Genomic DNA, 16,104 nt, shown 5'->3' with positions numbered 1-16,104 from the left:
AAATTAGCCGGGCGTGGTGGCACATACCTGTAATCTCAGCTACTTGGGAGGCTGAGGCAGCAGAATTGCTTCAACCCGGGAGGCAGAAGTTGCAGTGAGCCAAGATCACGCCATTGCACTCCAGCCTGGGCAATGAGAGCAAAACTCCATCTCAAAAAAAAATGAAGAAAATATTGAAAACAGCCTAATATGTCCAATACTGGGAAACAATCAAATATATGTGCACAAATAATATTTATGGTTATTAAAAATTATATCATAAAAGATTCATTTTCTTCTTTGTGCTTTTATCTCTTAAACTTTTCTATAATTTATGGGGATTACTTCTGGAATTAGGGGAAAAATCAATGGAAAATGTTTAGAGTTTATGAAAACATTTACAAAACTTCACAAAATAACACAAGGAATAAGAATCAAAAATAAAAATTATGCAAGGCATATGCTTTGGACACTACATAACAAAATTAAAAAGTAATATAGTACTGTATGTATAAACTGCTCCAGCCAGGAGGGATGCAAATAATATCACATTTTCAATTAATTAGAACTGGTTTGAGACCCCACATTGCAGACTGGCAGGAGTCATGGACTTCATTCTTGGGGCTTCCCCTTTTCCACTGTGGGTCTCTTGCAGTCATGAAGGAGTTTACCAAAAAGGAAAATCAACAGGCTTTTATCCTCAAGCAGAGAATAATCTGGATTTATTCAGTTGCCGCTGCATTTGCCATAGTTGTTCCTTGCTACACAAGGCACCTTTTCCAGCCCAGGTTTCTTCTGTCTATCCCGCACTTCTGGTCCCTGTTGTCCCAGAGTTGCCCTATCAGTCACGGTCCTTCAAAGGGCCACAGGGTCGTGAGCAAACCCATTTCTTTGAGGTGAAACTTCCTTCTCCTTGCATGGGCCCCAGGATTGCAGCTCTTGGTACGTGGACCTGTCTGTCACCCACAGCTACTTTTCTCCAAGGTCCTACCACTCTAGAGATGTTTTGCAAAAGGGGGTGCCATCCTCCTCTCTTCCTAAAATCTGTCTCTATTCTAGGACCTGGGGACAACATCAAAGGCTGGGGAGGTTTTTTTTGTTTTTTGGTTTGTTTGTTTGTTTTTTCCATTCTTGTCGCCCAGGCTGGAGTGCAGTGGCACGATCTCAGCTCACTGCAACCTCTGCCTCCCAGGTTCAAGCGATTCTCCTGCCTCAGCCTCCTAAGTAGCTGGGATTACAGGCGCCCACCACCATGCCCAGCTAATTTTTGTATTTTTAGTAGAGACGGGTTTTCGTCATGTTTGTCAGGCTGGTCTGGAACTCCTGACCTCAGGTAATCCGCCCGCCTCAGCCTCCCAAAGTGCTGGGATTACAGGCGCGAGCCACCACACCTGGCCGGGAGCTTTATTTTTCATCCACCATCACATATTCCCACATCCTCCTCTTGAATTAAACTGTCATCACATTCCTTTCTTTTATAATGCTCCTTGATTGTCTATCATGAATGTCAAACTTTAGAAATGCACACAAAAACACAGGTGACCAAATTTTAAAAAGTGAGCAAAAGATTTTAAGTAACATGTCACAAAAAAATATTCAGATGCTCAATGAACATATGAGAAGGTGCTTGCTTTCCTTAGCCATTAAAGAAATTGACTTTAAAACCACATCCATCAGAATGGCAAAAATGAAAATGAAAGTACCAACTATTAGAGAGGAAACTATTAGAGAGAGGGCAGCCATAACTCTCTGAGACTATTGTTGAAAGTATAAATTAGTTACAGCTGGGTGCAGTGGCTCATGCCTGTAATCCCAGCACTTTGGGAGGCCAAGGTGAGCAGATCATTTGAGGTCAGGAGTTCAAAACCATCATCTCTAGTAGAGATGATGAAACCCCATCTCTACTAAAAATACAAAAATTAGCCAGGCGTGGGGGTAGGCGCCTGCAATCCCAGCTACTTGAGAGGTTGAGGCAGGAGAATCATTTGAGCTCAGGAGGCAGAGGTTGCAGTGAGCCAAGATCGCACCACTGCACTCCAGCCTGGGAGACAGAGCAAGGCTCTGTCTCAAAAAAAACAAAAACAAAAACAAAAAATTAGTTACTAACCGCTTCGGAAAACTGGTAGTTTCCACCACACATTAACATATGACCCACTAATTCCACTTCTAGGTGTATACTTAACAGAAATGCAAGAATATATTCACCAAAAGACGTGTACTAAAATTTTCATAATTGTACTATTCTCTTTTTTTAATTAAAAACTTTGTTATAATAGAGATAAGGTCTCACTTAAGTTGCCCACACTGGTCTTGAACTCCTGGACTCAAGCGATCTGCCCGCCTCAGCCTTCCAAAGTGCTGAGATTACAGGCATGAGCCACTACAATCCATTCATGTACTATTCTTAAAAGCAAAAATGGAAAATTATCCAAATGCCCATTAATCAAGACTGGATAGATAAATGGTAGGATATTCACCCAATGGAATACTATGTGGCAATGAAAATAAATGATCTGCTTTAACGAAGTTGACAAGCAATGGGGAAAGGCCTTTCTATTCAATAAATTGTGCTGGCATAACTGGCTAGCCAAATATAGAGGAATGAAACTGGACCCCTACCTTTCACCATATACAAAAATTAACCCAAGATGGATTAAAGACTTAAATGTAAGACATAAAACTAGAGATCCATTCCAAGATGGCCGAACAGGAATGGCTCTGGTCTGCAGCTCCAAGTGTGATCAACACAGAAGACAGGTAATATCTGCATTTCCAACTGAGGTACCTGGTTCATCTCACTGGGACTAGTTGGACAGTAGATGCAACTCACGGAGGGTGAGCTGAAGCAGGCAGGGCGTCACCTCATCTGGGAAGCGCAAGGGGTTAGGGGACTTTCCTTTCCTATCCAAGGGAAGCTGTGACAGACTGTACCTGGAAAAATGGGACACTCCCACCCAAATACTGCGCTTTTCCCAAGGTCTTAACAACCTTCAGACAAGGAGATTCTCTCCCATGTCTGCCTGAGCAGGTCCCACACCCACAGAGCCTTGCTCACTGCTAGCGCAGCAGTCTGAGATCAACCTGTAAGGCAGGAGCTGGTGGGAGGAGGGGCGTCCACAATTGCTGAGGCTTGAGTATGTAAACAAAGCAGCCAGGAAGCTTGAACATATTGGAGCCCACTGCAGCTCAGCAAGGCCTACTGCATCTAGACTCCACCTCAGTGGGCAGGGCTTAGCTGAACAAAAGGCAGCAGACAACTTCTACAGACTTAAATGTCCCCGTCTGACAGCTGTGAAGAGAGCAGTGGTTCTCCCAACATAGCATTGGATTTCTGAGAATGGACTGACTGCCTCCTTAAGTCGGTCTCTGACCCCCATGTAGCCTAACTGGGAGACACCTCCCAGTAGGGGCTGACAGACACCTCATATAGGCAGGTGCCCCTCTGGGATGAAGCTTCCAGAGGAAGGATCAGGCAGCAATATTTGCTGTTCTGCAATATTTGCTGTTCTGCAGCCTCTGCTGGTGATACCCATGCAAACAGGGTCTGGAGTGGACCTCCAGCAAACTCCAACAGACCTGCAGCTGAGGGACCTGACTGTTCAAAGGAAAACTAACAAACAGAGAGGAATAGCATCAACATCAACAAAAAGGACATGTACACCAAAACCCCATCTGTAGGTCACCAACATCAAAGACCAAAGGTAGACAAAACCAAAAAGATGGGGAGAAACCAGAGCAGAAAAGCTGAAAATTCTAAAAATCAGAGCGCCTCCTCTCCTCCAAAGGATTACAGCTCCTTGCCAGCAACGGAACAAAGCTGGATGGAGAATGACTTTGATGAGTTGACAGAAGTAGGCTTCAAAAGATCGGTAATAATAAACTTCTCCGAGCTAAAGGAGTATGTTTGAACCCATAGCAAGGAAGCTAAAAACCTTGAGAAATGATGAATGGCTAACTAGAATAAACAGTGTAGAGAAGAACTTAAATGACCTGATGGAGTTGAAAACCATGGCACAAGAACTTCGTGATGCATGCACACGCTTCAGTAGCTGATTCGGTCAAGTGGAAGAAACGGTATCAGTGATTGAAGATCAAATTAATGAAATAAAGCAAAAAGACAAGGTTAGAGAAAAAAGAGTAAAAAGAAATGAACAAAGCATCCAAGAAATATGGGACTATGTGAAAAGACCAAATCTACATTTGATTGGTGTACCTGAAAGTGATGGGGAAAATGGAACAAAGTTGGAAAACACTCTTTAGGATATTATCCAGGAGAACTTCCCCAACCTAGCAAGGCAGGCCAACATTCAAATTCAGGAAATACAGAGAACACCACAAAGATACTCCTCAAGAAATTGTCAGATTCACCAAGGTTGAAATGAAGGAAAAAATGTTAAGGGCAGCCAGAGAGAAACGTCAAGTCACCTACAAACGGAAGCCCATCAGACTAACAGTGGATCTCTCTACAGAAACCCTACAAGCCAGAAGACAGTGGGGGCCAATATTCAACATTCTTAAAGAAAAGAATTTTCAACCCAGAATTTTATATCCGGCCGAACTAAGCTTCATAAGTGAAGGAGAAATAAAATTCTTTACAGACAAGCAAATGCTGAGAGATTTTGTCACCACCAGGCCTGCCTTACAAGAGCTCCTGAAGGAAGCACTAAACACGGAAAGAAACAACCAGTACCAGCCACTGCAAAAACATGCCAAATTATAAAGATCATCGATGCTATGAAGAAACTGCATCAACTAACAAGCAAAATAACCAGCTAACATCATAATGACAGAAACAAATTCACACATAACAATATTAACCTTAAATGTAAATGGGCTAAATGCCCCAATTAAAAGACACAGACTGGCAAACTGGATAAAGAGTCAAGACCCATCAGTGTGCTGTATTCAGAAAACCCATCTCACATGCAAGGACGCACATAGGCTCAAAATAAAGGGATAGAGGAAGATCTACCAAGCAAATGGAAAGCAAAAAAAAGCAGAGGTTGCAATGCTAGTCTCTCATAAAACAGACTTTAAACCAGCAAAGATCAAGGAGACAAAGAAGGGCATTACACAATGGTAAAGGGATCAATTCAACAAAAACAGTTAACTATCCTAAATATATATGGACCCAACACAGGAGCATGCAAATTCATAAAGCAAGTCCTTAGAGACCTACAAAGAGACTTAGACTCCCACACAATAATAATGGGAGACTTTAACATCCACTGTCAACATTAGACATATCAACAAGATAGAAGGTTAACAAGGATATCCAGGATTTGAACTCAGCTCTGCACCAAGCAGACCTAATAGACATCTACAGAACTCTCCACCCCAAATCAACAGAATATACATTCTTCTCAGCACCACATTACACTTATTCTAAAATTGACCACATAATTGGAAGGAAAGCACTCCTCAGCAAATGTAAAAGAACAGAAATGACAACAAACTGTCTCTCAGACCACAGTGCAATCAAATTAGAACTCAGGATTAAGAAACTCACTCAAAACCACACGATGACATGGAAACTGAACAACCTGCTCCGGAATGACTACTGGGTAAATAACAAAATGAAGGCAGAAATAAAGATGTTCTTTGAAACCAATGAGAACAAAGACACAACATACCAGAATCTCTGGGACACATTTAAAGCAGTGTGTGGAGGGAAATTTATGGCACTAAATGCCCACAAGAGAAAGCAGGAAAGAGCTAAAATTGATGCCCTAACATCGCAATTAAAAGAACTAGAGAAGCAAGAGCAAACACATTCAAAAGCTAACAGAAGGCAAGAAATAACTAAGATCAGAGCAGAACTGAAAGAGATAGAGACACAAAAAACCCTTCAAAAAAATCAATGAATCCAGGAGCTGGTTTTTTGAAAAGATCAACAAAATTGATAGGCCACTAGCAAGACTAATAAAGAAGAAAAGAGAGAAGAATCAAATAGATGCAATAAAAAATGATAAAGGGGATATGACCACCGATTCCACAGAAATACAAATTACCATCACAGAATACTATAAACACCTCTATGCAAATAAACTAGAAAATCTAGAAGAAACGGATAAATTCCTGGACACATACACCCTCCCAAGACTGAACCAGGAAGAAGTTGAATCTCTGAATATACCAATAACAGGTTCTGAAATTGAGGCAATAATTAATAGCCTACCAACCAAAAATAGTCCAGGACCAGATGGATTCACAGTTGAATTCTACCACAGGTACAAAGAGGAGCTGGTACCATTCCTTCTGAAACTATTCCAATCAACAGAAAAAGAGGGAATCCTCCCTAACTCATTTTATGAGGCCAACATCATCCTGATACCAAAGCCTGGCAGAGACACAACAACAACAAAAAAGAGAATTTTAGACCAATATCCCTGATGAACATCTATGCAAAAATCCTCAATAAAATACTGGCAAACTGAATCCAGCAGCACTTCAAAAAGCTTATCCACCACAATCAGGTCGGCTTCATCCCTGGGATACAAGGCTGCTTCAACATACGCAAATCAATAAACATAATCCATCACATAAACAGAACCAACAACAAAAAACCCATGATTATCTCAATAGATGCAGAAAAGGCCTTCGGCAAAATTTAACAGCTCGTCATGCTAAAAACTCTCAATAAACTAGGTATTGATGGAACATTTCTCAAAATAATAAGAGCTATTTATGACAAACCCACAGCCAATATCATACTGAATGGGCAAAAACTGGAAGTATTCTCTTTGAAAACCAGCAGAAGACAAGGATGCCCTCTCTCACCATTCCTATTCAACATAGTGTTGGAAGTTTTAGCCAGGGCAATCAGGCAGGAGAAAGAAATAAAGGGTATTCAATTAGGAAAAGAGGAAGTGAAATTGTCCCTGTTTACAGATGACATGATTGTATATTTAGAAAACCCCATTGTCTCAGCCCCAAATCTCCTTAAGCTGATAAGCAACTTCAGCAAAGTCTCAGGATACAAAATCAATGTGCAAAAATCAAAAGCATTCCTATACACCAATAACAGACAAACAAAGAGCCAAATCATGAGTGAACTACCATTCACAATTGCTACAAAGAGAATAAAATACATAGGAATCCAACTTACAAGGGATGTGAAGGACCTCTTCAAGGAGAACTACAAACCACTGCTCAATGACACAAACAAATGGAATAACATTCCATGCTCATGGATAGAAAGAATCAATGTCATGAAAATGGCCATACTGCCCAAGGTAATTTATAGATTCAATGCCATCCCCATCAAGCTACCAAAGACTTTCTTCACAGAATTGGAAAAAACTACTTTAATGTTCATATGGAACCAAAAAAGAGCCCACATTGCCAAGACAATCCTAAGCGAAAAGAACAAAGCTGGAGCAAAAAGAACAATGCTGCCTGACTTCAAACTATTCTACAAGGCTACAGTAATCAAAACAGCATGGTACTGGTACCAAAACAGAGAGAGACAGAGACCAATAGAACACAACAGAGGCCTCAGAAATAACACCACACATCTACAACCATCTGATCTTTGACAAATCTGACAAAAACAAAAATGGGGAAAGGATTCCCTATTTAATAAATGGTGCTAGGAAAACTGGCTAGCCATATGTAGAAAGCTGAAACTGGATCCCTTCCTTATACCTTATACAAAAATTAATTCAAGATGGATTAAAGGCTTAAATGTTAGACCTAAAACTATAAACACCCTAGAAGAAAACCTAGGCAATACCATTCAGGACATAGGCATGGGCAAGGACTTCATGACTAAAACACCAAAAGCAACGGCAACAAAAGCCAAAATAGACAAATGGGATCTAATTAAACTAAAGAGCTTCTTCACAGCAAAAGAAACTACCATCAGAGTGAACAGGCAACCCACAGAACGGGAGAAAATTTTTACAATCTACCCATCTGACAAAGGGCTAATATCCAGAATATACAAAGAACTCAAACAAATTTACAAGAAAGAAACAAACAATCCCATCAAAAACTGGGCAAAGGATATGAACAGACACTTCTCAAAAGAAGACATTTATGCAGCCAACAGACACATGAAAAAAAGCTCATCATCACTGGTCATCAGAGAAATGCAAATCAAAATCACAATGAGATATCATCTCGTGCCAGTTAGAATGGCAATCATTAAAAAGTAAACAACAGATGCTGGAGAGGATGTGGAGAAATAGGAACACTTTTACACTGTTGGTGGGACTGTAAACTAGTTCAACCATTGTGGAAGACAGTGTGGTGATTCCTCAAGGATCTAGAAATAGAAATACCATTTGACCCAGCCATGCCATTACTGGGTATATACTCAAAGGATTATAAATCATGCTACTATAAAGATACATGCACACTCATGTTTATTGCAGCACTATTCACAATATCAAAGACTTGGAACCAACCCAAATATCCATCAATGATAGACTGCATTAAGAAAATGTGGCACATATACACCATGGAATACTATGCAGCCATAAAAAAGGATGAGTTCATGTCCTTTGCAGGGACATGGATGAAGCTGGAAACCATCATTCTCAGCAAACCATCACGAGGACAGAAAACAAAACACCACATGTTCTCACTTATAGGTGGGAATTGAACAATGAGATCACTTGGACACAGGGTGGGGAACATCACACACGGGGGGTGGGGGTGCTGGGGGAGGGATAGCATTAGGAGAAATACCCAATGTAAATGACGAGTTGATGGGTGCAGCAAACCAACCTGGCACATGTATACCTATGTATCAAACCTGCACGTTGTGCACATGTACCCTAGAACTTAAAGTATAATTTTAAAAAAAAGAAAAAAAAAGACAGAAAACTATAAAAATTCTAGAATAAAACCTAGGAAATATCATTCTAGACATCAACCTTGGCAAAGAATTTATGGCTAAGTCCTCAAAAGCAATTGCAACAAAAAAATTAACAGGTGGGACCTAATTAAGCTAAAGAGCTTCTGCATAGCAAAAGAAACTATCAACAGAATGAACAGACAACCTACAGAATGGGAGAAAATATTCACAAACTAATATGCAGAATCTAAAAGGAATTTAAATAATTCAACAAGCAAAACACAAACAACCTGCTTTAAAAGTGGGCAAAGGACACAGACACTTCTCAGAAGACATACATGTGGCTAACAAACATACGAAAAAATGCTCAACATCACTAGAGAAATGTTAATCAAAAACATAGTGTGACACCATCTCATACCAGTCAGAATGGCTGTTATTAAAAAGTAAAAACATAACAGATGTGGGCAAGGTTGCAGAGAAAAGAGAATGCTTATACATTCTTGGTAGGTAGGAATGTAAATCCACTCAGCCACTGTGAAAAGCAGTTTTGAGATTTCTCAAGTAACTTAAAACAGAACTACCATTCAACCCAGCAATCCCATTACTGGGTACATACCTAATGGCAAATAAATCATTCTACCAAAGACACATGCACTTGTATGTTCATCACAGCACTATTCACAATGGCAACAATATGGAATCAACCTAGATGCCCATCAATGGTGGACTAGATAAAGAAAATGTGGTATATACACACCATGGAATATTACACAGCCACAAAAAAGAACAAAATCATGTCCTTTGCAGCAACATGGATGCCGCTGGAGGCCATCATCATAAGCGAATTAATGCAGGAACAGAAAACCCAGTATGACATGTTCTCACTTATAAGTGGTAGCTAAACACTGAGTATACATGGATATAAGGATGGGAAAAATAGACACTGGGGACTACCAGAGAGGGGAAAGAAGAAGGGAAGCAAGGGTTGAAAAACTATTAATACCTATTAGGTACAATGCTCACTACCAGGGTGACAGGATCATTCACACCCCAAACCTCAGTATCACACAGTTTACCCATGTAACAAACTTGCACATGTATTCCTGAACCTAAAAGCTGAAATTAAAAAAAATTAAAGTTGCTCCTGCTTTGCCTTCCACCATTAGTAAAAGCTCCCTGAGGCCTCGCCACAAGCAGATGCCACCACGTTTCCTGTACAGCCTGCAGAGCCATGAGGCAATTAAGCCGCTTTTCTTACAAATTAAAATAATAATAGGCCGGGCGCGGTGGCTCATGCCTGTAATCTCAACACTTTGGGAGGCCAAGGTGGGTGGCTCAAGAGGTCAGGAGTTCAAGACCAGCCTGGCCAAGATGGTGAAACCCCATCTGTACTAAAAATACAAAAATTAGCCCAGCACAGTGGCAGGCACCTGTAATCCCAGCTACTTGGGAGGCTGAGGCAGGAAAATTGCTTGAACCCAGGAGGCAGAGGTTGCGGTGAGCCGAGATAGCACCACTGTACTCCAGCCTGGGCGACAGAGTGAGACTCTGTCTCAAAAAAATAAAGAAATGCTGATATTGTCTGTTTCTTGACCTGGGTGCTGGTGACATGAATGTGTTCACTTTGTTAAAATTCACTGAGCTGCACATCTTTGATATGTGCACTTTTGGGTATATTATACTGCAATAAATTTTTTAAAATGTTACCTCATTTTGTGGCCACAATCATATGATAGAGCTATTATGTCTACTATACAGATGAATACGTTGAGGCTCAAAGAAATTAAATAATTTACTCAAGGTCATACTGAAAGTATGTGGTAGAGCCTGAATGGGAACTAAAGTCTGTTGAAATCCAAGGTCATGCTGAAAGATTACTCTGGCCTTTCTTAAAGTTCGATTTGATCGTTCCCAAAAATCTTCATAACTGTGTCTTTTCTCTACCTGTCTGCTTTCCTAGAGGTTCCATACCTTTTTATTTTACTGGGAAAATTCCTATCAGTTTTCAAGGACCAGCTTAATTCCCCTCCTCTGTGAAGTCTGCCCTGATACCTCTCCCCATCCCCAGCTGTTCGCAATAGGGATCCAAAACTCACATGCCAGCAGAGGTGCAGCAGATATTAAATGGGGGAAGCAGCTGGATGTGTCACAGGGGGAAGTGAAGTCTGTGACAAAATTGCAGAGGGCAAACCCTACCTGGAGGAAACAATAGCTAATCAGTTTCAGCCAATTGCTGCAACTCAGGAATGCAATGTCAAGATGGCAGAAGTCTGGATTGGTATATAAAATCTTCCTTTTAAATGCTGCCTTTTAAAAATTAAAACAAAAAGTACCATCCGTGTCAGCCAAACATAGCATGTCTGAGGCTGGATTTAGCTTATGGATCCAAAATTTTCAATCTCTGCTTAGAGCTTGGCAAGATTAGACGAGACCCAGCTGATTAAAAACTGACCAACCTCTTCCCTTGAGGTTTGCCTTCTCCCTGCCAGAAGCATTCTTTAGATATGGCAGATGGGAGCTGTCTATTAAAATTCCAAGCTTTCATTCTTATCTTCACTTATAGCCCCCAAAACCTGGGAGGAAGAACTGAAAGAAGCATTGTGGGTCCCCCTAAAGCCACCACCATCCCTTAATGTCCTATGATGTACTCAAAGAAGCATGAGAGAAAAAATAAAGCAGCATTTGAAATAGAATGAAAACTGCCACATTGGGGCAGTATAACTACATCCTGCTGGCAATTGCCAACCACCTGGGCTTCTCAGGCCCAACCCCAAATCCCTGGAGGAGGCTGCCTGATAAATAAAGCCAGCCAAGAGGCGGAGGCTTATGGAGGGTGAAGTATCAATTTAGGACACTATGTTCTCTGGTTTACAGCAAAAATTGAACTTGAAAATAGCTAGATCCATTTGGTGAGAAAAGATCAGGAAGGGGATTAAAGGAAAACATATTATGAAAGAATCTTATTGGTGTTTTTCCCTTGGGGATTCCTTGCCACTCGCTGTTGTGCTTTGGAAACAACCCAAGTAGAATTTGCTTTTATTAGCAACAAAAAGCCAATTTCTTTTTCCTATTCAATGGAGGGGGAAAATGAATAAACAGACCTGGGCCTACAAAAAGGTCAAAAATTTCCAAAAGTGTACTGTTAGGCCAATCGTTTGAAAGTTGGAATGCATTTTTGCACAGAACCAAAGTGTTGTCTAAGAATTAGATTTTCATGAACGTGTCAAAAGAACCTAGTAGCCCATAATGAAACTAAAATATTAATTTTGCAATTGAGAAGAAAAGAAAGTAATACTGTCTTAAGAAAGAATAAGAAAACAGAGCAAACATATTGAATAATTCAGTAATCATTTATTAAATATTTGCTTTGTGCAAGATGCAGTTGATTTGAGTGTGATGTTTAGGAGATCAGCTGTGGCCTAGCAGAGCAGGTTTAGTGGATGAGAGGAACAGAAGCCTGCTTAAAGTGGGTGAAGAAGGAGGAGGAGGTGAGAGAGCAGAGCCAAGTGAGACTGTTCTTTATAGGACCTCCATTGGGGAAAAAGAATGTTGTCCTGATAGCTGGAGGAGGATTCAGGTCCAAGGTGCTAAAGCTGTTGGTATTCTCTGATATGCTTTTAGGCTGCTAGAAAGAAGTAAACATAGAGGGAAAGGCAGAAATACAGGTAAAAGAGGCAATATCAATTGATATATGTCCTTGTGCAAAGGCTATTAGTTATTCCCTACTGTCTGATCTCTGCTTCCCTTCCTTAGGAAGTGAGCCCTTATTTTAATGCACCTAGCTAGAAGACTACTTCCCCAGCCTCCTTTGTAGCTATGTGTAGCCTTGTGACTAAGTTCTGGCCAATAAGTTACAAGCAGACATTCTAGATAGACATTTAGGGAAATTACTGACTTGAAGAAAGCCCCTTTGTCATTCCTACTGTCAAAACATACAAATATTAAAAATATAATTTCCACACATTATCTGAGCACATCCCAAAGTATAATTAATCATTGATGAAGGAAGCCAGTAAGATGACAAAGCAGGTTCAGTAGAAACAAACAAACAAAAAACACCAAAAACTCTGAAATAACAATGCTAAGTTAGATGCAAAAGTGACAAATGTTCTGCAAGGTTAGAAAACCATCTTGGCAGGTTTTCATCTGCATCTAATCAGTTCTTCTAAGTTAACATCTAACTCTGCAGTCTGAACTCTAATCAATAGTACCTAAAGAGTAGTTCATTTCCCAAGAGCGAGATGACCATTAGGGGAACTGGACAATGCTTTAGTATGACATTGGCAGGATATGAAGTCATCCTTTTGCATTATTTCCAAGTTTCGGGTAATTTTCCTGAACACCACCTTCCTTCCTCCTGCTGACTGGAGTGTAGACACAGTGGCTGGAGCTGCAGTAGCCACAAGGATGGAAGCCACAAACCAGGATGGCATAACAGAAAAGGAGAAGGAGACCATGTCCCTGGTGACCGTGGAGCCACCGAAACAGCTCTGTACCACCTAATTCTGGATTTATTTTATAAGATAAAAAAATAAAGTTATCTCTTATATAAGCCACTGCTATTTTGGATTTCTCTTAGACGTAGCCAAGTCTTATCATCTAATGGAGCAGGAGGGAGATAGAAAGAAAGAGAGAAAGAACTATGTAAATAATGCTGGAAATTCAATGGGCAATTGCCCTCAATGAGGTTGTCTACAGGCAGACGGAGAGGACTTTTAGTGAAACCTACCAAAGAAGGTATGGATGATTTAGGGGTTTCCCAACCACAGACAAATAAGAGAAATGCATTGTTCATACTAGTGGGTAGTGAAGGTTTTACTACAATCTTGTAAAAGAAACTGAAGAACTAACTAAAGACAACGGAGAAACTGACAAAGTTATCCATAAAAACTTAGGTGATGACACCAAATGGGAAATAAGAATATTCTCAGCCTGGACAACATGTTGAAACCCCATCTCTGTCAAAAAATCCAAAAAGTAGCTGGGCATGGTGGTGCATGCCTGTAGTCCCAGCTACTCGGGAGTCTGAGGCACGAGAATTGCTTGAACCCACCAGGAGGCAGAAGTTGTAGTGAGCTGAGATGGTGCCACTGCACTCCAGCCTGGGCAACAGAGTGAGACTCCATCTCAAAAAAAAAAAAAAAAAGGAGTATTTATAAATTTGCTCAAGTGTTACAAAAAGCTAGCTTATTTTCTCAATATGATCCTCCTTGGAATTGTATGCTATATATTATAGTATACATTATATAGTATATATACCTTACACCTATAAATACCGTCTACTTGATATACTCACACCTGCATATTACTTTACAGTATTGTATTCCTAAAGCTATGTTTGACCTACTTTTATGGGTGACTTAAGAAAACTTCTGAGTAATTCTGACTATATGTGACTCTTGCCTATGGGCTGACTAAAGAATCTAATCTCCATCTTAAGATGTGATTTAACTCCAGAGAAGCTGAAAGGTGATCTGATCAATAAGACTGGTAGAGAGATGAGCCTTAAAACCACAGAGAACGAGGGAGGTTGAAAGCAGGTCAATCTGTTGGCTGGGAAGGAGGAAAGTAAACAAGTTCTCAGCTGATAGCCTCAACATTCTCAGTATGCGACAAGCCATCTGTTGAGAACAGGTGGGCCATGGGAGACGAAGACTTTCAAGATGCTTGGGAATGTGATGCAGCTTTGGAATCGCTGAATAGGGAATGAGTTTGGGAACTGACCAGAAACTTGTAAGATGATAAGCAAAAGTACACACCTATACATTGTACATGACTCAGCTCTAAATTGTCATCCTCTTCCTTTCCCCCTATTTCCAGTCCCTGCCAGGGAACCTGGGGGATGGCGAAGGGAAAAGATCAAGCTGTTTTCTATTAAGCCTCATCCACTCAAAGTAAATATGGTCCAATCGGTAAATCAGATAACATGTAGCAAGTTGTGCAATTTGGTTATATTTGTCTAGGAATTGAAGTCTTAGTCATGTGTTTCAAGCTTATTTTAGAATTAAACTCTGTTCCTTGTACAATGTGGACACTTAATAAATGGTGAATGATTAGCCAAACACAAGCAATTGAGGCTTTTATAGCAGTCCAAGTTCTGCAGAAGTCATTGTTTAGAAGAAAATTTGTCAGAGGACATTGTCTGCAGGCACTCAGAATGGTCCAGCATTTGACATAGCGACATAGGCTTTCCTACAATACAGCTTCTAACAAAACTAGGCTGTCCTGAACCCCTGGTAATAGAATTGTTTACCTTTATACCAAGAAGATTGGGAAAGCACCAAAATCTGCATGTGGTGTGTACCCAGGATGACTTCGAGGGGTTCGTGCTGTAAGACCTAAAGTTCTTATGAGTTCAATCTCATAAGAACTTTAGAAACATGTCAGCAGGGCCTATGGTGGTTCCATGTGTGCTAAATGTGTTCGTGACAGGATCAAGCATGCTTTCCTTATCAAGGAGCAGAAAATCGTTGTGAAAGTATTGAAGGCATAACCACAGAGTCAGAAAGCTAAATAAATATGAAACTTTTTTGAGTAATAAAAATGAAAAAAAGGAGAAAATTTGTCAAGAAATGAGTCCTTTAAATGGAAACAAATTCACCTGTACCCCACCTGTGAAGACCTCTAGGATCCGAGGTCCCTGTTGTTGCTGTTTCTTCTCTCTTCTAAGGTCATACCTTCCTCTTTCTTAAACAGTACTTTTCTTTGAAGTGAAAAAGAACTGGGAAAGGAGTCCTGAGAGAAAAGGGCTGAGCATGAACACCACAGCCTTACATAACAGACATTTTTATCTCACGACTTAAACCTAATACTGTTTTCCCTTTAGTGGCTATATTTATTTTTGAGAGCACAGTATTTAAAAATGGCATGCCGTGCTGAATTGCTCTCCACCGTCCAGTCCGCCGTGGGACTTTGTGATATCATCGGAGTGGTTGGCTATGTTTATGTTTGATGGCCACGATGCTAATGAAGTAGTGCAGTGTCTTCTGTGGATAGACAGTGGGAAGCGCTCTTCGTGTCCTTCTGGATTTTAACAACAACCAAATTTTTAAAAGGCAGGAGGCAGAATCCGGCAAAGACCTTCTAGCATTGGCCACCTCTTCTCATGAACATGGGGCTCAATGTCTTAGAATTTAAATGGAGAGTGAGCTCAGTTTGCCATGCAAGGAAGGAAACCATTTCTTTCTGAAGAAGGTAAACTTCTCCAGTACCTAAAGAAATTTAGTTGAGCCAAGAGGGTGGCAGGTTTACTCTATGGGACAGAGGAAAATGTGACCCTGAATGGAGAATAGACTGGGTTTAGAACAAAGTTAGCAGAC

General features: G+C 40.5%; 1 pseudogene; it reads left to right on the top strand.

The window, feature by feature from the left end:
- Window positions 1-14,942: 14,942 nt before the first annotated feature.
- Window positions 14,943-15,302, top strand: LOC100460645 (large ribosomal subunit protein eL34-like; annotated as a pseudogene).
- Window positions 15,303-16,104: the final 802 nt, after the last annotated feature.

This window comes from Pongo abelii, chromosome 7, assembly GCF_028885655.2.
Source record: "Pongo abelii isolate AG06213 chromosome 7, NHGRI_mPonAbe1-v2.0_pri, whole genome shotgun sequence".
In the NCBI taxonomy this organism is placed as follows: Eukaryota; Metazoa; Chordata; class Mammalia; order Primates; family Hominidae; genus Pongo; species Pongo abelii.
Note: the sequence above shows the minus strand (reverse complement) of the source record. Positions and strands in the feature narration are given on the sequence as shown.